This window comes from Amblyomma americanum, chromosome 1 (assembly GCF_052857255.1).
Source record: "Amblyomma americanum isolate KBUSLIRL-KWMA chromosome 1, ASM5285725v1, whole genome shotgun sequence".
NCBI classification, from domain to species: domain Eukaryota; kingdom Metazoa; phylum Arthropoda; class Arachnida; order Ixodida; family Ixodidae; genus Amblyomma; species Amblyomma americanum.
The window spans coordinates 102,127,531-102,151,202 of record NC_135497.1 but is presented as its reverse complement, the minus strand read 5'-3'; the positions used below and the strand labels follow the sequence as shown (position 1 = coordinate 102,151,202).

At 47.1% G+C, this 23,672-nt stretch overlaps 1 pseudogene; it reads right to left on the bottom strand.

Annotated features, from left to right (window-relative positions):
• Positions 1-436: 436 nt before the first annotated feature.
• LOC144112926 (collagen alpha-1(V) chain-like) lies at positions 437-23,353 on the bottom strand (annotated as a pseudogene).
• Positions 23,354-23,672: the final 319 nt, after the last annotated feature.

Genomic DNA, 23,672 nt, shown 5'->3' with positions numbered 1-23,672 from the left:
ACTGCGCTGGTTCCGCTCACACAATTTTACTGACACGCCCAACCTTTCAGGCGCAGCCAAGAAGTGCCTTTTCTAAAGCTTTTTAGGCGTGTACTTGCTTTTCAGGTTTACATTGGCTGAAAAACACACCGACCACATCTGGGCCTTTTCTTACCTTCGGGAATTAAGGAAATATGTGATCTTGCTGTCTAGAATCTAGGATGAGAGAGCAGGCATAATAATAAAAAACTGCATGTGAAAAACAAAATAAGAATTCTCCCTCCTTGAACATACTGCTGCCGATAACACCAGCAAGCACTAATCCGGAGTCATGTTCTTCAGCATGGTTTCTAGCGATATATATTTATTTCAATGAGCATATGTCATGTGCATATTAAGGTCTTATTTTTTCCCGGAACACGTTAACAGAAGAAGAAAAAAATAAACATGACTTTATTCATTGAAAACAAACGGGTCCAATCTCGAAACCAAAGGATTGTTGTTCTCCGCCGAAGTCGAATGACTGGAAATCTACAATTGGCAGTGTGGCTGTATGCTTGGTCTTGAACACGAACACGGTCTTGCCGTCGCGAAACTGAAACAAAGGCAAACAAAGCAAATCAAAAGCAGGTTATAAACCTCGGTGGGCAGAGCTTCTGCCACATGAACAGTATCTCTCACCAACGTCTGAATTTGCGTCAGCTCGAATTATATGCCACAGCTCGACGCGCCTCTTTTAACTCTAACGTGTGACCCCATATTGGACGCGCATAGACATATGTCGCTTTGCTGCCTCGCAAAAATTGTTTTTCCTCTGATGGTGCCTGCAACCAGAGTTGTGTGTAACGCGTTAGAAGTATTTGATTACTTGTAACCAATTATAATTTCTTGTAAATTTGCAATTAATCAATTATGTTTTCAAACAGTAACGTTCCGGATAATTCAGTTACTTTTTTCTGTGAATGATTGCCGGCAATCACTTACTTTTTCTTTAAGTGTTAGTAACCAACGGCACAGTATTGAGAACCTCAACATGACGGCAAACACTGGTGCTAGCGGGGATGTGGGATGTTTCCTTCGTGAAAGAGCGAGAACGAACTGGCTGCGGAGGAGGATCGTGAAAGATCATGTCCCTACCACAGCCGGGTGACCACCGTCCTCTACGGCAATTCTCGCCCCAGGAAGTATCACGTGCACACTCTGTAGGCACGCCCCGTCCTGTCACATGGCACCGCAACTTCCCTCCCACTAAACCGAACTCGGCGGCTTCTTACAATTTTTTCTTAAAGTTGTTAATTTTCAAGAGGAGTTGTTTTTTGAAGTTGTCTTCTCTAGTACAACTTCAAAAAACAACTCGTCTTGAAAATTAACTTGTAAAAAAATTGGAGGGGCACTGAAGCTCCTCCTTAAGGGTATGACGCGATAGCGTTAAGGGGGCGTTAATTCTCATGTGTGCGGGATTAGTCATTCTCGACTTTACATTCATAGATCACTGGGAATGCGCATACCTCTCGCGGCGCAGGGATTGCAGCGGTTAAGTGATGCACCACTGCCCTGATTTGGCAGGTGCTTCCACCGGTGGCGCTTTTGCGACACGGGCCGGTCTTTCTGAGCAACCTCTCGCGACCTATCATTAATTTAACTGCCATCTGCCGCGGTTGTCGTGGGTTGGTTCACAATCCAGTGGGCAGGTGGAGATAACACGACAAGGTCACGTGACCTAGGTGGCCAATTTAGGTTGCTTCTCCGGTGAGTTTTCGCTCACAGCGCCGACGGTGATGACGCCAGATTTCCTGCAGGAACCGGAGCTTTAACGGTATCGCGTTACCAAACTGAGCAATTAGGTTCAGTAGTTCATTGAAGTCTCAGTAAATATGTGCTATGGCAATAACCGTTCGAAGGCAAATAACGCAACAATAATCAATTAATTTTCTGTAGTTTTTCAGTTACTATTTTGTGGCTGTAATTGACCACTGTAATCATTAATAACTCAGGTGGAGTAACGGTAATCGCCATCGGTTGCTTATTTTCTGTAATGTGTACAAGACTACCTACGACTAGCACCAAAAACTTCTAAATGTTTGCTTATACTGAGTTCGTAATACCGGTCTTGAGTATGCAAACATTGTTTAGTTCCCACAATCAGTTACTAACAAACACCATGTGCCTGGAGAGGTTTCAACGAAAAGTAGTAAGGTTCAACCATGACAAATACAAATATTCTGATTCTTTTACCAACCTTGCAGGCTTCTGTAATCATCATCTAAGGCGAGGAAAGATTGCCTTAAGTTTTTATTCTAGTTGCTACACAATATTTACAACATAAACCCGCTAAAATATGTGTCTCTTTCAAAGTCATGGCAAACAGAGCCTAAACACGAGCATACACTGAACGAATACACATGTCGTACCGACGCCTTCAAGAATTAATTTTCAGCTTTAGTCATTCGCAAATTGAACCAACTGGATTCATACATCACCAGCTCAAGTTCCCTTTTTAACCTCAAGGCAATGGAATCTGTCCCAAAGCGGTAACCCGGTGATCGTCGTCCATCCTTCCAGCCGGTAGTGCAACCTGTTCACGTTCCATCCCCATATGGCCTTTTCTTTTTGTTTTCGTGCATGTGGGTGTGCTGCTCGAAGTGGCTCTTTTTTATTTTTGTTGTCTTATTCATAGATACAGGCGTAAAATATAATACCTGCAGGACTAATTGCTACCATCAACCACCATTATTACATTATCAGTTTACGATTGTTTTCCCACGCAGGGTTTTGAGTTTGATGTTATTGAATGTTAACCTGCTAATTAGTTTGTTATAGTTCTTGACTAGATTATTGCTAATATATAATTATGATGCATTTTTGGTTATTCTCAACTCAAAGTAGGACTCAGTATCGACTTGTGAGGGCCTCATAATTATACTTGCAGTATTGGAAATAAAAAGAAATAATAATGTAATTTAGATGTCTGACGGTTCTCACTGCTCATGTTTGCAGATACATTTCGAGCGAGGGAACGCAAAGCAGTGATCAGGGAGACTACAGCGATTGTCTAGCACCGCCATACAGAAATACACACATTCAACGAACGCACACAGCGCTATGAGCAGCTGAACGCGGGGCATACATTTGCTCGAAGTGGCCTTGTGAGACACCGTCTCAACTCCCCTCCCCCTCCCCCAGCCATCGCCTTTCATACCTTCACCATTTTAAAATGCGACTTCCTCCACAGCTAGCAGACAAATGGCCGTCATCATGACGGACATCACATATGTGTAGGACGAGAGCACGCACCCCATGTATAGGGGGAACTCACAACGCTCCTCGTGTGGCTATATTTTGGATTTCTCTAATCTTTAAATTCAGGTGCAACGAGGCACTGTTGTATGAATTTTCTCAGTGATGACTAATCACTAGCACGAAAAAGTTCATCTTCATCATTTCTGTCACTTCTTACTGCGACAAGAAGGCCTTTTTTTCGATGTCGCCTTGGTTATTCCCTAAATGCCATGTAGTGAAAGGTCAAGCCGGATTTGTAGCGGACGTAGCGCATGTCCTCGATGTGTGTGTCTTATTCTTTATTGTCCGCGTCTTCCCATTCTCCAGAGAAGGCTCTGCCAATGGACATTCCATATCCACGCCATGTACAAACTCCGCCGCACATCATCGCAGCCGTAAGGGCAAAAACTCTCCCTAACAGCTCGAAAGATAATTGCACCGTACGAGGTATAATATCATGCATGCACCATTGTATTGTGGCTCAAGATAGCGTTTTGTTTTGATGTCCCAGGCGCATAATTCTGTCTTTTTGAAAATGCGTTTGGGGATTTTCCGGACGGTGCTAAATGATAACAGCGCATTCATATCTATCAATGCAGGTCTCCACCATTCTGAGCGGGCATGTACCTATCTCTATCGTTGCGAGCAGTCAGAGTACAAGTCGAAACTTACAGCCTTTGCATTGCCTAATACTTTTAAATGTCCAGGAAAGAAAATAACAACTCTGTTCACGCCTTTCACTGACTCCTTTCGGAGCACGACGGAACGTTCACAGAAAGCGCCAGCCATCGCTGATGAGCACGCGTATACATCCTGCCGCGTTTCGTTAAACTTCGTCGCATGTTCGGAATAAAACGGCGCCTTGAAGAGGCATCCAAAAAAGCAGCGTCTTGAAGTCCGCGTCAAGCGTTCCCACCTGGCAATCGTCCACGGGCACCGTGGGACTGTCCTTCGCGAAGCTCATCTGCGCCTCGTTGCGGCCCCGGAAGCGAAGAGCGCGTGCGTGGTCTTTGGTACGCTGGCTGTACCAGGCGTTCACGTTGTTGCACACGAAGGTAAAGTTTTGGTACGCGCCGGTGCTCAGGAGACTGAGGAAGCGCAGCTGCACGTGCCCCACGGTTCAGTAGCGCAGCCGGAAGCCGCCTTTAAGGCTGCTGAACCACGAGGACGCGTTGCTGGCAGCGGAGGCGGACTCTGGCTTCTCCCACCGGCGCGCCTTGGTAACATGGAGGAGACATTGCAATCATACGCGCTGCCTTCAGAGACTCTGATAAGTTGTCCGTGCAACGTTAGCCGCTGAAGTATTGTCGTTTTTTTTTCAACTATCGCCATTTAGCTGGCATCACTCGGGCTTCGCTTCCCTCTGCAGGCAGGGGGCCTAATATTTTTTATTCCCTTTGTTTTGCTCAACAGATTCTTTGTACATACAGGGCGATTTTATTAACCATTGGATGTGTATATATATATATATATATATATATATATATATATATATATATATATATATATTTATATATATTTGGGGGGGTGTTTAAAAACTGAGAAAGATACATCGGTGCGGTCTGTTGAGCTAGACTGTACAGCAAGGTGGATATTGTGTACCTCACAAGGATCCATAGTTAGACAATTAATTGGCTCAAATATAATCATAATCTTCTTGTTTTCTTTTATTTTAGGAGCCAAGATTAAGCTGCGAAATTTATGGCTATCAGCATCAAAGGTGAGCCCTGTTTTTTCATATTTTTATTCGGTAACGTGGTTTGAAATATCCAACGTGAAAATATTCATTTGAAAACCCGTTGAGTTGGCATTCCCGCATTTCCTACTTATATAATGGCGGCGCTGCGCGTGGTATATCGTCATCGAAAAGTTAACTTCTTCTACATCATGAAATACGCAAAATGCGGCTGTTTTGATGCATAAGAAGTGCAAGAGACGCAAATTTATCAGTTTGCAATGCGCAAAAGCCAACTCAACACGCTTTCGAATGCGTATTTTCGACAAACTATTTCGAAAGACGCAGCCTATCAAGAAAATTTTAAAACGCAGCTCCCTTCGATGTTGACGGACATCAATTTCGCAATATAATCTTGGCTCCTAAAATCAAAAATAAAAGTTTATTCGTTAGTGTTATTTAACTAATATGTTATATACTGAGATCTACGCTCTCACGGAAACCCTTTTGGTGGGGAATGTCTAGTCGGGAATAATGAACCACTTCACACATTCTATCCATTTTTTTAGGGGCCAGCCATAGCTCTAAATGACTGTCTTTTCTGCTTATCGCCTTTTCCTGTCACCGTTTTCTTTGCACCTTCTTTGTGACCAATACCAAAGAAAAGGGACCAAGATGAAACCTTTGTATTTTTGTTATCTTGGTCTCCTTGTGATGAAAATGCTATCTTGTAATACCACAACGTTCCGTCCGGCTATATGAGGCACATTCGTTTATCTCGCACACCGAAACAATATCGCATCACACATATAGCGCCAGAAGAAAATTAAACAAGCTGTTCGTCATTCTGAAATAAAGAGCCTATGGATAGAAGGCGAAGGAAAAATAACCTTATTAAACTAATCCAAGAAAGGCCAGGGTAATGCGGCGCTGCACTGGCCAACTCTATTCTCCGGCCGACCTACCTGGACAAGCGCGCCGAGTCCGTGTCCCCGTCGGCGAACACGCAGGTCTCTCCGCCAGCGCGCATGCCGCAGAAGACGCGCACTGCGTCGTCTGGCACGTCCCAGTTGGGGTCCACCCAGTACCAACCATCAGGGGAGTCTGGATGCGCGAGCCACAGGTCGCGGCACGATCGAGACGGGTTGGGCCGGGAGCCCACGGGGCGCCGGATCTGCTCTATCTCGCGCCGCAAGATGTACACTTTAGCGAAGATGTGCGTCAACGTTCGGCTGATTTTTTCGTACGCCACTTCATCGACTGGCTCCGCGGCGGCCGTAGAGTTCTTGTCATCGTCGTCATTGCCGTCGTCTCCGATAATGACCACGTAGTCTTCTTTCGTGCAGGCGTTGTCTACTCTTTCGAGGCTACGTTTGAACCTGTTGTGCAGGTCCCTCTGGAACAGCATCTCTGGGGGAAACTGAAGGCCTTAGCCCGGCGGACCCTGGGAATCACGCACGCAATGCGAGTTAAGAAGAAATCAATTCACCTTGTTTGACTAACCTGTCCGTTACACTGAGTGCCGTACAGAGTGCCTGTTCAGGGCTCTTTGTTCGTACCCCCAAACTTCTCCCCATGCTTGCAAACAACAGTAGTTTCCATAGGATTTGACTCCTGCATGCTGTAACGTTCGTGAAGAAAGTGACATAGTTCTTACAGACGCACCGTATTCACTGATTCACAGCGCTGATTAATGAAAGATGTGTGAACAACCCTGAGACCAGGTCGATTATTTTCATGCTCCGACAAGAACGCGGATCCTGGGCACATATTCCCACAGTGCAGCATGCTGCACCGGGGCGTTTGTCCGGTGCTCTGGACTTCACGTTCTCCAGGAAAGTGCGCTCTCTTCACAGCATTATATGTTCATGACCTTCATGAAGTTTGGTCTCAGGATTACTTTCAAGGTTTGCCGACACAAGCTTCAGCATAATAAGGCTATTTTCTTATTTGCATCCTACAGGTGACACTGCTTGTCTCATATGATTGGGATCATCACCGAGACAAATATAAAGCGGTAACCGCACGAATCGGTGTTCCTGGCGACGTGACATACCATGGCGACGGCTGTCGCCTACCGCGGCCCCAGGTACGCCCGCACGAAGCGACGAGACTTAGCAACAGAGCGGCGCATTTTCAGTGTCGCTATGTTGCCGCCGCCTCACCGTTGTCACCTCGTGTCATCAGGGGACTATTACGATGCTAGTACCCCCCCCCCCCCCCCCCTTTAAGTCTAAACTACGTTAAAAGCCCCGATGAGAATTCCTCTGGCAACACATTGTATTTCTAAGAGACAGGGTGCTGTGGTGTCAAACTACATTCCGCGGTGCTGAGACTTGCAATAAGTGACGGTTCTCTTTTCATTATAGATAACAATGCATACGACACAACAGGCTTTCTTTTTCTATTCTTAAAAATCATTCACTGAACTATTTTCATGCATGGCTCAGACGTAGTAGGCGTCAGCGGCTTCTCCGCTGAAACAATGCTAGAAAAACAAACTTTACTCTCAAAATAGCTAGATTGAAACTTACATACCCTCAAAGCATTCTGTTATTAGCTAGTCTCGCGAGCTGGCTTCGGGCTATAAGCGAAATTTTCTGCAAAGACAGAAACTGAGCGACGCGATGAGTGACAGTGTCGCCAACAATTATTGCCACACGCGGTTAGCGCTTCGCAGCTCTCCCGATATTCTTCTCGTTCCCACTCTACACAATGCTTCTTGAAGAAAAAGCACGGCAAACACTGAGATTGAAACGCTTAGAAAATTCAAGCTATATAGTCATACATCGCTATAACGAAACTGTTTATAACGAAATAATGGATATAACAAAAGAATACCTGTTCCCCTTCGAAGCTCCCTTAGGAGACCATGTATTCAATACCTCGTTTTTACGAAGCGAAATATCCTACGACGTGACATCATGAATAGAAACTGAACATCACTGCCCATTTCATGCTGAGTTTATCCATTTGTAACGATACGCCGCAGTTCGGTAGCCATGCGATGCGCAAAATTGAAATGGCTGCGCATAAAGGGCTCGCTACAACGCCGTACAAGCGTACGGAAAACTTTTCGCATGAGGCCCGCATGAGCGTTTCTCCGGACCCTTCGTCGCCTTCGGCGCGAGATGCCCAGGCACCCATTTTTACTAAAACTCGAGCCCGCAGCCCACTCAAAAATGCCACTTAACACGGCACGAATTGCATGCTGCATCTCGACAGAGTAGCCAAGGTTATTGGCGCACCTCCGCTCTCCAACCCACTCGATGTGCATGGCTCGCTGGGAGCGCGCTGTACTTCTTAGGTGCCGTGTGCAGACCAGTTTCGGTTTTCGCGGCCTGACAATATCAACACGCCGCTTGTTTCAAAAGGTCAATATTAGTGACAACGGCGGAATACAAAAGGCCTAAGACTATTTCCGTTCACCAGAACGCGGCCACAATCAAAACGGTCGCATCGGGTACAAATTGTCAGCTAGCGAGGGGCTTTGATGTCGCTGCGCGCCAGCCGTCTGCAATATTCGGCAACAAAGGGCCAATCACTAGCACCGTCACCCGCAGTGTGCAAGGAACAGGAAAGAAGGTAAGAGACATATGTCTCCGAAGCAATTGTGGGAGCTTTCAGAAATTATAAAAGGTTCTGCGGTAGACCTCAGTCTAGTGTACCCGTCCCCTGCTATACACTTCTGTCATGCAGTGAAGCCAGCAAGGTCATGCGTCATGCAGGGAAGAAAACCACCTCGGCTACTACAGCCGCGGAATCGCCGCCGGGCCCTCTTACACCTGTGTCCGTATCTGCTTCAGAACCGAGAAAGTTGGGCCAAATATTCTGGATGAGTTTCATCCCGTCCTCGATGACAACATTCCTTCAAGACTGATTTGCTAAGCCCGGCGGGAAAAAAAATGCGCCTGCGATTGCACGGCTGATATGTTTATTCGAAGGTTTGACGGCATACCGTCTGGTCAGGAATCATGGTGATGCAGATTGCTGGTCACTGTGCCAAACTCAAAAGATGAAAAGACGTTTCGGGAGCACTACGGCTCCGTTGTTCGCTATATTTATGCAGATTTCTGGTCACTGGCCAAAGTCAAAAGATGAAAAGACGTTTCGGGGCACTACGGCTCCCTTGTCACTATATCTATACGATATAGTGAACAAGGGAGCCGTAGCCTCACGCTGATATGTTTAGATCGTCTACCTATAATGAGCCGCGTCGGGAGCGTTTGGTGCGAGTGTTGGAGACTGCCCAAATACAGATCGGCGGCAGACTAAACACCACACATTTTTCCCTCGGTCAACACGGTGCCTGGATACCCGTTGACATGTGACAGCTGTGGCCAATGTTAATGCGGCTGTAATGAAGTAGCGGTTGTAACGAAATGATCTTGGACCCCCTTCGACTTAGCCATAGTGAAATTCTGCTGCATACCAAAAAAAAAAATTGTTGCCTTCACAGAAAAGGGCTGACGTCATAAAATAAAGGTGGCAGCGGTTATTGACCTTGCACAAGATGTTTTAGTTGCCACCGCAGTGGCTCAGTGGTTTTACCGTTCAAGTTCTGAGCCTACGATCGCGGGATAGTATCCCGGCTGCTGCGTCTATATTCCGGCGGCAGGTAAATGCAAAAATAGTGTTGTGTGGCACACATGGGCAATGAAGGGACGCCGAAGTTGAGGGCCGAGACTTAATTTCGACCACATTGGTCTGTTTAACATGCACTCTCATCGCACAGCGCGCGGGCGCTGTTGCATTTCGCCTTCATTATAGCCAGGTTAGGACTCCAACCCGCTGTTTCGGGCACAGCTGCCGATCACCATAACCACTGAGCCACCGTGGCGGGTCGAAATGCAAGCTCGTGTGGTTTGCGATTTCATGTCTGGTCAAAAGCTTCGGGACGTTAAAGGAATACTGAGTAGGTGCTTTCCTTAGCCGCGAGAGCCCAGAGATTGTCGCTTTAAGCTATGCTCTAGCTCCTGACCTTTCAAAGAGCAGGAGTGATTAGTTGTGTATAAAGAGTTTTCATTATGGTCGTCTACTGACTACTATGTAATGTTTGTCTCGTTATACCACAAATGCAACCAGTATACATCTCTCCTCTTCACGCTTCCACTTTCAGCTCAAGTCAAAAGCTTCCGGCACCCACAGTTTCCAATTGGAAGAAAGGCAACGGCTTGAACCAGTGCTACCTTTCGACGAACAGTTGAATTTTGTAATAATACGGTTTGCATTTTGTAATGATATGGCCTAGTGTTTAAGCGAGCTCCAGGAGTCTAGAATTAATAGCCGCTTAGGTATCTTTAGAAGTAAACTTCGGCGAGTTTACCAGGTCCAATTGGTCCTGCAATGGGCGAAAAGATTTGCAGAGCTATTTCTTTGAATGCCCTGTCCGCTTCCAGATGTTACGTTAGTATAACCTTCAATATACTATTTACGTAACCGTTCTCTTATCCGAGATACGTTTTCTTATGAGGACATATATTATCAGCGCGCCTAAATAATAGATTTTGCCGTTCGGTTATTGTCAGCATCATGCTAAATCTTTTGAGCGAAGTCCATCATTGGTGACAATGACCATGCACACATATAAGAACAAAAAGCAGATAAAAGCAAAAAAAGGTACTTCACTTGGCAACCGTAAGAATTCTTATCACGCATAGCTAACTTGCAAATAGACATTTCTTAAACGGTATATCCACAGGGGACCTCCGGGTCCCTGTAACAAATAAAGAAAGCAGGAAGTTCAAGTTACCGGTTATGGCCGGAGAACCATTGGGGTATTTTTTCGCTAAGATATTATACTTCCTTACGTGAGGCCCAGTTTCACCTTTCATTCCGGCTAGCCCCTGCATCAAAAAAGAAAATGGTAACATTATTTTGCGCCCCAATGCCTGCTGTGCTGCAGTGCCAGCTGTGGAAAATGGTATTTATTTAGAATAACAGCCTGAGGGGTGGGTTGGTGCATGATGAAATGAACGGCGGCGCTAACAATGACAGGAACAAGAAAGAGAGAAATCGCTAGAAAACGGAGGCGGGTCGAATTTGCCTCCCCATTGTAAAGAATGCAAGTGTGAGCCAAGGCTTAACGGAATAAGGATTCTGGGCTGGAGTCGCGATCAGGTGCCACGGGAAATTCTTGAGGCTTTTATGATTAAAAATAAGGGAAGCACTTGTTTTAGCGACCCTTCGGTATCCCTCCGTAGAATTGAAGTATCATTTCTTGATAACTTTTTGTGACATCTTGTACTGTGCGACTTTTCAGCCCTCAATTTCTAGCGGCCGTCTGTTGTGTTTGTTTGTTGTTGTTCCTTACGAGAATGTTATTGGTTTTATCCTTTTTAGTGTTTGTCGTTTTTCGGTTTCTGACTGCTTTTGCTTCTCATGTATGACTGCTTTTGGTACGATTGTTTGACACTGCTTTTGCTAAGAAATGCCCCCTCCTTTTATTTTTTTATTTTTTTATCGTTTTATTATTTTTAGTTTTTTTATTTCTTATCTGTTACTTTATCTGCGGGGATTATATTTTCTTGTTCGTTATCCTGATGTTGCCACTTTTCTCTTCGATAAACAGTTGAGATTTTTTTACCTGAATGCCTTTAGGTCCCGAATTCCTTCGGGTCCCTGCAGTCCCTTGCCCCCCAAACAAATAAATATATATTACCTGCTCGAAAAACCAACGGCATTTGCACACAAGACCCAGCACGCGTACGAAAAAAAAAGCCCAGACGAATATCTGCATTTGAGTAATGGAAATTCAGAGCGACAAATTTACTGAGATATTTATTTGTGCACTGCAAAAACTAGGTCAATGAAATTTTTTTTGTCTTCTTGCTTTTATTATTCGCCTTGTCATTTCAAAACAGAATGATACACGCTACAATTCTCTGGAACCAATATTTACTGAACCTCCTTTCCACAGCCTCATGGAATGTTACGCGATTCCGAGCAGGGGGGGGGGGGGTGAGGGATGAGAAGGGGCACAACCAATTATAATAGCGGGCTTCTTGGATTCGAGAAACCGAAACCATTCACGTCATACTCACGTCATACCCGCCTCTATCCACCATATTGGATCGTGACGTCATCATTGGCACGCGGCAGGTGGTTGTTTCTAGAATGCTATTTTAGATGGCGCTAAAGGTCTCAATGTGAGATGTGCTGTTTTCTAGTTGCAGCCACAGATGGCGCTTTCATCTCGGGGTCGTAGGAGACCTCACGAAAACTCGAATTGTCATGAATAGTTGCTGCCACAGATGGCGCTGGGATCAAGGGTGGTAGCGGACTCCACGAAATCTCGAAACGTGATGAGTAAGAGCTATGGCTCTTTATACGTTTAACGTCGGCTCGAACTGACAGCGAAGACTATAGTCAACATTAAAAACTGACAGAATTAGCTGTTTAATACATACCGGCTCTCCCTTTGGTCCATCCGATCCTTTGGGCCCTTCCATGTAACAGGACTCTGTAAAAGCAAGTTGGACTGATCTGAAACCTTTGCCTGCCTCTCTTTGTTGATAGCCCGACTTTCAGCCACAGCGGTATAAAAAAAGAAAAATATTATTGTGCCAACTCATTCGGATCGAAGGCACGTCTGGTAGCAATGTACACTGTAAAGATCATTTATGCAAATAGAAATGTACTTAGAGAAATATACTACGAAAGAAGAAAAGAGAGTTCTGCTTAACTGGTGAATGAAGGTATATGAAGAAATCTCAATTATGATGCGAAAATTGCATAAAGGCAACAACCTGGCTGGGCTTGCGAGTGCTTGCGATGTCGACGTTAAAGCCGCTCTAAATACTTCAACATTTTTCGGAGTACCCGCCAAAGCGGCAGTGAAATATCTGCAGCGCACAACCCCCGCCCCACCTCTGAACTCGCTTCCTCGTGCACCTATATCACGTGACCGAAGCCGCCGCAATCCCAAGAGCTCCCTCTCCCAGGCTCACAAGGCCTCGTTGCCCGAGTCCACAGGGATAATATTGTCTTTCCGCGAACGCCAGATTTATTGGTTACGCTTTTCTATGACGCAAATGCCGCAGCTATTTACCCTGCAGAAATTACCGCACACAGCTGCCGCTAAAAAATAAAGAGAATAATAGTTCTTCTTTCTGTTTTAATAACCGAAGTGCCCGTTAGGGTATTACATAGGAGGGGGGGACGCATCATGAAAAACTCGTCAAAGCATTGCATCGTCGTCGCAAGTTAACAATACTAGTTATTTAAAAAACAAATAAAAATTATTAGCTTTCCTTAGGCAACACTGCAGAAAACATACGGTAAGTGCGGTATACACTGCAGTATATACAGCGATGCGCATGCAGCCGGGTTACGATAAACACACAAAAAATAAATGATGTATTCAGGGCAAAAGGAAAAAGTATGGATAAAAACAACGAGAGAGAGAGAGAGAAAGAGAGAGAGAAATAAACTGAGGGCGGGGAAACTTCTCTCATTGAAGTCAGTTATCCTGCCTTAACCACTTACTCATAGTAGCGTGACTAAACTGTCTTTTTCATTGCTCGCGAAGCAAACAATGTCTTCATTAAGGTCATTTCATTCATTAAGCCGCAGATAAAGAAATGAAAACCATAATAAATACGCTCGCGCAAATGCATGGCTCCACCTCACCTCACCTCACGCAAATGTATGGTTCCACTTCACGCTGATCTCACAAAAGGTGAGATCAGCGGCTGAATCTCACGCTGAAACTGTATCTACATAGCTACAAAACCAAAAGCAATAAGAACAACTGAATCCAGATGCACTAATCACACATTAGCTGTCATGTATTTTCGTAGAGTATGATTTCAGCAAGAAGTTTCATGGGAACTGCCGATCCAGCACGCGGACTACTGGAAGAATGCAGAAACATTGAAGGTGTTACTATAATCAACAGCCAGTTTCTATACAGTGAAAAGAAATGCGTAAACTCTACCCTCGGCCCAGTAGATCCCCCATATGTCCTGAAAGGCCGGGAACGCTCTTTACCCTTGTGGAGAAAAACATAAAAATGTCAGTGAATTTTTAAGAACTTCTAAAAATACTGAAAAATCATAAATAAAACGTTGTGTACATTATACTCAAGGCATGTTCTCAGCAATCCACAAGTGCCGGCTGAAAGTAAAAGAGTGGAATGGAGACCATACAGATACTGATTTTCTTTCTTAACATACATCCCAGCGTAATCAAAGCTGCGCTGCCGATATAGTTTCTTTTCTTTTCAATACTTCTTTCTCGCTTTATGTAGCTCTGATATTGCTACGGTTGTGCTTGTGCTTGGAACGCTCGTGCTTGGTGCGCTCGCGCTTGGAACGCGAAGAGGACGAAGTGCATTTCTGCTGCTGGGCTTCGCGTGCCCGGTTGTTCGGCTGCGTGGCTGTAAGCTGTTTCCCTGTAAATATATTTTTCCCTTTTGGTGTGCACATCTTCACGTTACATTATTGGTGGAGGTGCTGGGTACAGCCACAGCAAGCACGGAACTTCGCAGCGGTCGTCAGCTCGCCGGCTCTTCAACCATGACCGGCGAAGGGGCCGCTCCGTCGGCGTCCGCCAACCCGGCGTTCATCATTGCCCATCCGAGAGATCCTGGGACCTTCAACGGAACGGACGGCGTCGACGTGGAGGACTGGCTCGCAATGTACGAGCGCGTGAGCACACACAACAGGTGGGACCCGACCCTAAAGTTGGCCAACGTCATCTTCTACCTGACGGGCACTGCCAGGGTATGGTTCGAGACCCACGAGGATGAACTCACCAGCTGGGATCTCTGCAAGCGCAAGCTTTGTGACCTGTTTGGTAAGCCATTCGGGCGTCAGCTCGCTGCGAAGAAGGAGCTCGCATGCCGTGCACAAACGTCCACAGAGTCCTATGTATCATACATTCAGGACATATTAGCTCTCTGCATGAAAGTCGACGCCACTATGTCAGAGTGCGACAAAGTAGGTCACGTGCTCAAAGGCATCGCAGATGACGCCTTTAACCTTCTTGTATACAAGGACTGCGGAACGGTTGACGCAATCATCAAGGAATGCCGCCGGTTCGAACAAGCGAAGAGCCGCCGAATTTCTCCGCAGTTCACGCGGTTGCCGAATACGACTGCGACGTCGTCCTGTGTAGACTCGACTCCACCGAGCCGTCTGCCGACATCTGAGAGCCTGACACGACTTGTGCGCCAAGAAGTAGAGGCAATGTCCCCCGTTGCGTTTCATCCACACGCAACAGACAGTACTCCAGCAGTATCCCTTATACAGGCTGTCGTTCGCAAAGAATTTGCCAATATTGGGATTCAACCTGTTTGCTCAGTTAGTGCCCCATATGCTCGCCGCATGTCCCCGGAGCTCGGTTCTGAACGTGCATACTACCCTCGACGCAGCCGCAATCCAGATGAATGGAGAACACCTGATGACAGGCCCATCTGCTTTAACTGCTCCCGAGTTGGCCACATATCTCGACACTGCCGAAGCCGTCCGTCCTCGACCTACAGCCGCTACCCGCCGGGTTCTGCATATTCCCGCCGCTCTCCCTCGCCCTCGGAAACGACCTCTTCTGGCCACAACGCTCAGACCCCGCTTACCAACCGTTCGTCGTCACCTCAGCGCCGTCGATCTCCATCGCCCCGACCTCGCCGCCCTTCGTCGCCGGCCCCATATGCCCGCTCCCGGTCGGAAAACTGATGGCTGCAGCGTCTGGGGGTGATGCTGCTCTGACGACCCGACCAGAAAACCCTCCTTTAACTCTTCATGCTCATCGGAACATCCTTAACGTCGACGTGGACGGGGTCCCTGTTACCGCTCTGATCGACACTGGAGCGCACGTCTCAGTCATGAATGCTCGTCTTCGCCGTCGCCTAAGGAAAGTGCTCACTCCTGCCCCCTCAACTGTGGTCCGTGTTGCAGATGGCGGTATGTCTATTGTCGTCGGAATGTGTACTGCTCGTGTTTCAATAGCCGGCCGCCATACTTCTGTGCTCTTCACTGTCCTCGAACACTGCCCTCATGACATCATTCTCGGCCTTGACTTTCTCACCGACCATTCCGCCCTTATAGATTGCGCCACAAGCATCGTTCAACTCGCTCTACCTGTTCCTTCAGAGCCACCGGATCCAATTGTTCACCGACTGTGCACCGCCGACTTTGTCCGCCTGGACCCCGATGCCGCCACTTATGTCCGTTTCTCCTCGGTCCCGCCAGTTCCCGATGGTGACTACATCATTACTCCGGTTCCTGATGTGCCCTTTACACGCAGTGTTGCCCTTGCGCATACAGTTGTCACCATGTCGGCAAATCAAGCGTCCCTTCCGGTTCTCAACTTTGCCTCTTACGTTCAGCCGCTCCCACAAGGTATGTCGCTCGCCACGCTGTGCCCTGCTGCCGAATGCGTCGTATCGGCGGTGAGAAGCGTCCCACCCTCGTCGAACTGCCGCGACTCTGACGTCCCACCACCTGATGAATATGCAAAAATGATTGCTGCTGACCTCTTACCAGGGCAAGCCCACGACCTTCGGTATCTTCTGTCGTCTTTTCGCGACATCTTTGACTTCGATGACCGCCCTTTGGCTCGAACATCTGTGGTCACGCATCGCATCAACACCGGTGACGCAGCTCCTATTCACAGACGACCCTACAGAGTGTCCAGTACAGAACGCACCATCATACAGCAAGAGGTGGACAAGATGCTCAGTAAAGACATCATAGAGCCCTCGTCGAGCCCTTGGGCCTCACCAGTTGTGCTGGTTAAAAAGAAGGACGGCAGCTGGCGCTTTTGCGTTGATTACCGGCACCTAAACAACATAACAAAAAAAGACGTCTATCCACTCCCAAGAATAGACGATGCTTTGGACTGCCTTCACGGAGCCAAATTTTTCTCTTCAATTGACCTTCGGTCCGGGTATTGGAAAATCTCTGTTGATGACAATGACCGCGAAAAGACGGCATTCGTCACACCGGACGGCTTATATCAGTTTAAAGTTATGCCATTCGGTCTCTGTAATGCGCCAGCTACCTTCGAAAGAATGATGGACTCCTTGCTTCGCGGCTTTAAATGGTCCACATGTCTATGTTACCTCGACGATGTTGTGGTTTTTTCGCCCACGTTTACCACGCACCTCGAAAGACTGGCGAGCATTCTTTCTGTCTTCCGTCGAGCCGGGCTACAGCTCAATTCGTCGAAATGTCAATTCGGTCGCCGCCAACTCACCATTCTCGGACATCTAGTCGACGCTTCTGGTGTCCACCCGGATCCTGTTAAAGTTAAAGCCGTCAAGGACTTCCCTATTCCCCAGTCGTCTACGGATGTGCGCAGCTTCGTCGGCCTCTGCTCGTACTTCCGCCGTTTCATCAAAAATTTTGCCGGCACCGCTCGCCCCCTGACCGACCTTCTAAAGAAAGACACCCCTTTTACCTGGGGCCCTGCCCAAGAGGAGGCCTTTTCTTCGCTAGTCGACTTACTCACCTCCCCACCTATTCTGGCCCATTTTGATCCGTCGGCTCCGACTGAAGTTCGCACAGACGCCTGCGGTTATGGGATTGGCGCCGTGCTAGCCCAACGTCACCAAGGGCAAGAACGCGTTATTGCATATGCCAGCCGCCTCCTTTCTACAGCTGAGCGAAATTACTCAATTACAGAGCGCGAGTGTCTAGCTCTTGTTTGGGCCGTAGCTAAGTTCTGACCGTACCTGTTTGGCCGTCCATTCTCCGTAGTGACCGATCACCACGCCCTTTGTTGGCTGTCTTCACTGAAAGACCCCACAGGCCGGCTCGGACGTTGGACGTTGCGCCTCCAAGAGTATTCTTACACTGTTTATTACAAGTCAGGGCGTCTCCATCAAGACGCCGACTGCCTGTCTCGGCACCCTGTAGAGCCGCCTGATCCTGGAGACAACGACCTCGGCCCGTGCCTCTTCGCTATCTCCGATCTGGTTAACATCGCGGACGAGCAGCGACAAGACTCTTCCTTGCGTATTCTCATTGATCGCCTCAACTGTGCCAGCCGAGATCCTTCATTGCAACTGTTCGTCATTCAGGATGGCGTCCTATACCGCCGCAACCTTCGTCCTGACGGACCTCCGCTCCTGCTAGTCGTTCCCCAGCGTCTCCGTTCATCTGTCCTAGCGGAACTACACGACCTACCGACCGCAGGCCACCTCGGCGTCTCCCGCACATACGATCGGGTCCGACGCCGCTTCTTTTGGCCTGGTCTGTACCGCTTTGTTCGGCGTTACGTTGCCTCCTGCGACCTCTGTCAACGCAGGAAGAGACCATCAACGTTGCCTGCTGGCCTTCTACAGCCTATTGACGTACCTCTCGAACCATTCTACCGTGTTGGACTCGACCTTCTCGGACCTTTCCCGACGTCCTGCTCCGGCAACCGTTGGATTGCTGTCGCGACCGACTATGCGACCCGGTACGCTATCACGCGTGCGTTACCAACAAGTTGCGCAACCGATGTCGCCGACTTCCTACTGCAGAACATAATCCTTCACCACGGCGCTCCACACCAATTGCTGACGGACCGCGGCCGCTACTTTTTGTCCCGAGTAGTTGACGATATCCTCCGGTCCTGTGGCACGCAGCATAAGCTCACTACAGCTTACCATCCCCAGACGAACGGGCTTACCGAGCGCCTCAACAGGACTCTGACCGATATGCTATCCATGTATGTCTCGCCCGACCACCGCGATTGGGACGTTGCCTTGCCTTATGTCACATTTGCTTATTATTCGTCGCGGCATGATACCACCGGCTATTCTCCTTTCTACCTTCTGTTTGGTCGGCATCCTGCGCTGCCATTGGATACATTACTACCGAGTTCTACTGCCTCGACCACAGAGTATGCACGTGACGCCATCTCCCGAGCAACTATGGCCCGTGAAATCGCCCGAGACCGGCTCACCGCATCTCAGACCTACCAGAAGTCAGTTTACGACCGCCGGCATCGCCCAGTACACTATCCGCCGGGCTCACTCGTCCTCCTTTGGTCTCCTTCTCGCCATGTCGGTCTCTCTGAGAAACTTCTACGTCAGTACAGTGGCCCTTATCGAGTTCTCCGTCAGGTGACCGACGTGACCTACGAGATTACACCTCTTCATGCTCCGACGTCGTCCACTAGCCCTTTGACTGACGTCGTTCATGCAGTCCGTCTCAAACCGTACCACACGCCTGCTACATCATCCACTTAGCACCGGGACGGTGCTTTTGCCGCCGGGAGTTATGCTACGGTTGTGCTTGTGCTTGGAACGCTCGTGCTTGGTGCGCTCGCGCTTGGAACGCGAAGAGGACGAAGTGCGTTTCTGCTGCTGGGCTTCGCGTGCCCGGTTGTTCGGCTGCGTGGCTGTAAGCTGTTTCCCTGTAAATATATTTTTCCCTTTTGGTGTGCACATCTTCACGTTACAATATCATTGGTTCTTTGTCAGAATGTCCACAAGATTGAGCTTTTTTGCGCACAATATTTGCTTTCTAATTCGTCGAAAACAGTACGCAATAATAGCAGTAATAACGATGAAGCGGGAAAGACCTGTGACATATTATGCCAGAGAACTGAATATTTAAGAGAATAAAGTGAAACATGTTAATGGTCCGGCTATATCGGCACCTGTCTGAAACTTGGTGTTTTTGTTTAAAACAAAAAATTATAGTTAGTATGGACGTGAAATTGCCGGGATATTGCTCGAAATTGCAAACAGAATAAAATGCACAAGTATACCACTGAAACTGCCTAGAGCTTTGCCATGTTAACTGCAATTTTCCAAAAATGAGCTTTTTGAGTTAGAAGAACGGTTTTTTCGGCATAGCATTGTCTGTGGTGTAGCACCCCAGAAAACAGCTGAGACATGCAAACTAGTAGGCTGGTTAACTATTATTCAATAGCTAACTTTTTATTTTTTACTGTTAGTCTCCTTACTTATCGAGAGGCGTGTAGCCCTTCGTAAGTAATATTCATATCAGTTTTTAGAATTTCGAAAACTCAGATGCCTTCGGAGCTGTGGCCCAGCAAATTCTGCCTACATTGCGCCAGAGTACATGCGCTTTCGAAAAGCTTTCAGGCAAAGCAACCTCTACATTGCACGTAACTCGTCGAAATAGACAAAATTTTCCCGGCCATAGCACCGAGAGCAACAGAGTTTTCGAAATTCTAATTCTCATACCAATAATACCTACGGCGGGCTACTCGCCTCTCAGTAATTGAGGAGCCTAACGGTAATAGTTAAAAAGTTATCTACTCAATATTAGTTAAGTAGCCTGTTAGCATGTCTTAGCAGCATATTCTGACAGCTGCACCGCTGACGATGCAATGCCACAAAAAGCACTCTTCTAGCTAAAAAAGCCGATTTATAAAAATAGCTGAATATATTAGGTGAAACACCCCGTATGCATCATCTCTAATGCACTGACCTATTCAGCTTTGGTATGGTATGCCTGCAGTATACTGTCTAAATAAAGGCACGATAGCAAGGCCTGTGGCTTGGGTGCTGTTTCCAACCCTGTATTTAGAACCTCTGCTTTACATGCTTTTATACATTTTTGTTAAGCTCCTGTGTAATGGATGGCGTATACACCTGGCGATTCGTTAGGTACTCTGTTAATTTGATAGATTTTGAGGCAAGTTTTAAATTTTGACGAAAAACCTGCAGGTTCTTTTCAGCGACTGAACAAATTTGCCAAACGTGGTTTTTCCAGTATACATCCTGAGATACAAGGATTCCCAGATAAATGTGTAACTTCATCCACTGTGGTTAGTAGGGTAGATCCGAGTACACTGTCGAAATCGTTTCGTATTCGTGAGCGGCAGAGCCACTCTATTTTCTAGTTTACGTGCACTTTCCAATATACTTCGACTCCAGAGCATCCTGACTCGTATAGCGCATGCACCTGGCTGTCTGAGCGTCACTCGTGCTTATCAGCACAAATCGCACAGCCTTTGTCAGGAATTGTTCGCCTGGCGGCGTAATGCATGCGTGCCTCATAAACCAGCACACTTGTATTTTCCCCACTAACCCCATCATTACGGAGCAGCCTTGTGGCATGTTGCATTGTCGACAGAACACAAGCGAACGCGCAACGCCCAGCGGACTGTGTACACGGCGCAAATTCCGAATCTGCGGCTCATAAACATCCTTTTGCTAGTAGGCCTGGGTATCTTTTCAAAGGTACACGTCCGCACAAACGTGAACGGAGCGCGCTATTGCCTTCCAATATTTATCACGCGTTACCTCATTGAAATTACTTGCTGGTGTTGGACGTTGATGCGCTCTCTCGTGGACAAAGTGTTTCTTCCCCTCCGATAGTAAATTCGCGATTGAATTTAAAACGCAACAGAGTGCTCTTTTTGCTTATGTCCTTATCCGTACATTTCTCTAGTAGTTACGCTTGTGTCAATAGTGCCTGTTGTGTTTCCAGAGCTGCGCTTTCCCCAAGTTACTGCGAGCGCGGGTAGTGCTGTCAAGCCGAACTGCACACGCGCACAGGTATCCAAGGTAATCCCACACACCACTGAGAGAGTCAACTGGGCGAGTTTTCCGTCATCTTCCCGTGTCTTTCGTGTCCATAAATTACTGGGCAAAATAAAACACTGAAAAATTAAAATCCGGTCAATCGAAATAAAGGAACAAATATTTCGGGACAAAAATGCATCGAGTTGTATTCCTGGTTATTTTGTAAAGAAGTATAAACGTGCATTTTTGGTTATAACTGGCCGATTGCCTAACGTTTCCTTAGAAAATCATGCAGAAGCCTGATTACTTCCTAGTCACATGATTTCAGAAGAACAATGGCCTGCAGTAGATATGCTTCAGAAACATCCAGGTGCGGATTCGAAAAAATGTGCAATGTGTGGCTTAGGCCACACCAAGGCTAGCCAACGCCCGTTCACAGCCCAGGGGAAGCCCACGCACTTGCAGATTTTACACATGAAATAACTTGTGAACCTGTTTCCCGGCGCGTAAATGAACACAAGAGTGCCCCACCTTTTCACTTGGTTCTCCCGGTGGCCCCTTTTCTCCCCATAGTCCTTCGAACCCCTGCGACAGATTCAACAAAAATGTAGCGCACAAAGCCGGAGAGAAAGCAAAAGGCGAAAAATCCTCTGCTCCAGCAGTGAGGAGAAAAAGGCACGCAGTCCACAGCGAAGGCAATCAGACAGGGCTTCGTTCTGTGCGCTGGCTGGGTATCTGCTTGGGGCTGCTAGATCGGTGCTGGGCCGCCGGGCACCTACAGTTAATCTTAATAGCTTCAAGTTACCTCCACTAAGCCTCGTCGTACGGCCTTCCGAAGGACGAAATTTTCGAAGAATGTGCCATATGTTCTCCGCAGAAGTTTGATTTTTGAATACCCAGAAATTCTGGACAAGCGAATGTGTCATCCCGAAATAGCTTATGAACGCCATTTTTTCATGTATTGTAAGATTTCACTATAAAAATCAACGTATCCGATTATCGCCCGTCGACAGACCTGCATTTTGTTCCTATTAACGTTTTTCTTATTCCCAAAAACGCTCCCCATCGGTTCTCTAAAGCAGTTTCAAGTATTCGATGCGAGCGATGGACAAACTAAAATAAAAATTTTACTCGCATCGGAAGAGTAGACCGTTACCTTCAATATTTCTATAATAGTACCTTAAAATATTTCCACAATTAAAAAAAGATCTCCAAGAATTCTGAACTTCGGAGAATGTGCCGCATGATCCCAGCAAACGCAGTTTATTTATTTATTATTTATTTATCAGCCCCTGTACGCCATTACAGTGGGGGGGGGGGGGGGGGAGTAAAATACTCAAAGCAAGAGCGTAAATACAGGAATTTCGTCAACAATAAAAAATATGCTAACACTGGAATCAAATCAGCATAGAAGCAAGAGAGTCATTTGATACGACAGTTGCAAGAGAGCATCAAGTCGATTCCAATCCCTGATACTTCGGGGAAAAAAGGACATTTTGAAGGGCTCTGTTCTACAGTATATTTCTTTCACTTTGTTCTTGTGATCTGTACGCGACGGAATGTAGTTGGGACTCAGTATGTAACGACCCGGCGTGGCCGGGCTTCCCACGTGGCTTGAAAAATTTCATCAATATGCAAAATTGCACTCGAGTAGGCATAAAGATGGTTTCCTTGGCTCTGTGGCCCTTCAGTACACAGCCGTGTCAGAAAGTTCGCCGAATACGTTCGCTTTTTTTCCTTCCTTGTTGCAAAGTGTCAGTCAAGATCATAAGCGGGAAAAGCAGGCCGGCATCGCTAAAAGATCAAATGTTGTTCGATTCATAAATACAAGCAGTGCGAATAGTGCTTGATGACTATCGCAGCACTGCACCGTAACTAGGCTGGGATAACAGAACAGCTACGCGGCTGATATATACTTGTCTTCGGACCCCCAGGGCCTCCTATACCCTGGACGCCTTCGATGCCCGGGAACTCACCTTGGAGCCCATGGTCGCCTTTCTGGCCGTCGGCCCCGGGTGAGCCCTGTGATAACGGGTAGCACGTGTCATAACAAACGCTCCACCACTTGCACGCGCGTCACCGAGAATGGTAAGACAGGAAATCCATAGCGCTTCAGAAAAAAAAAACATAAATCTCATAACGATAACATTCCTGCCTTTACTAACTACTGTCATAAATTTGTGCATGCGTAAGCCCGAATAAAAAAATAACAAAAGCTCTTCATCAACGTGAAAACTATCCGCTGTGTCGCCTGAAAGACAGTCACTTTGTCACCTTTGTCACCAGGCGGCCCACATGGACCGTCGT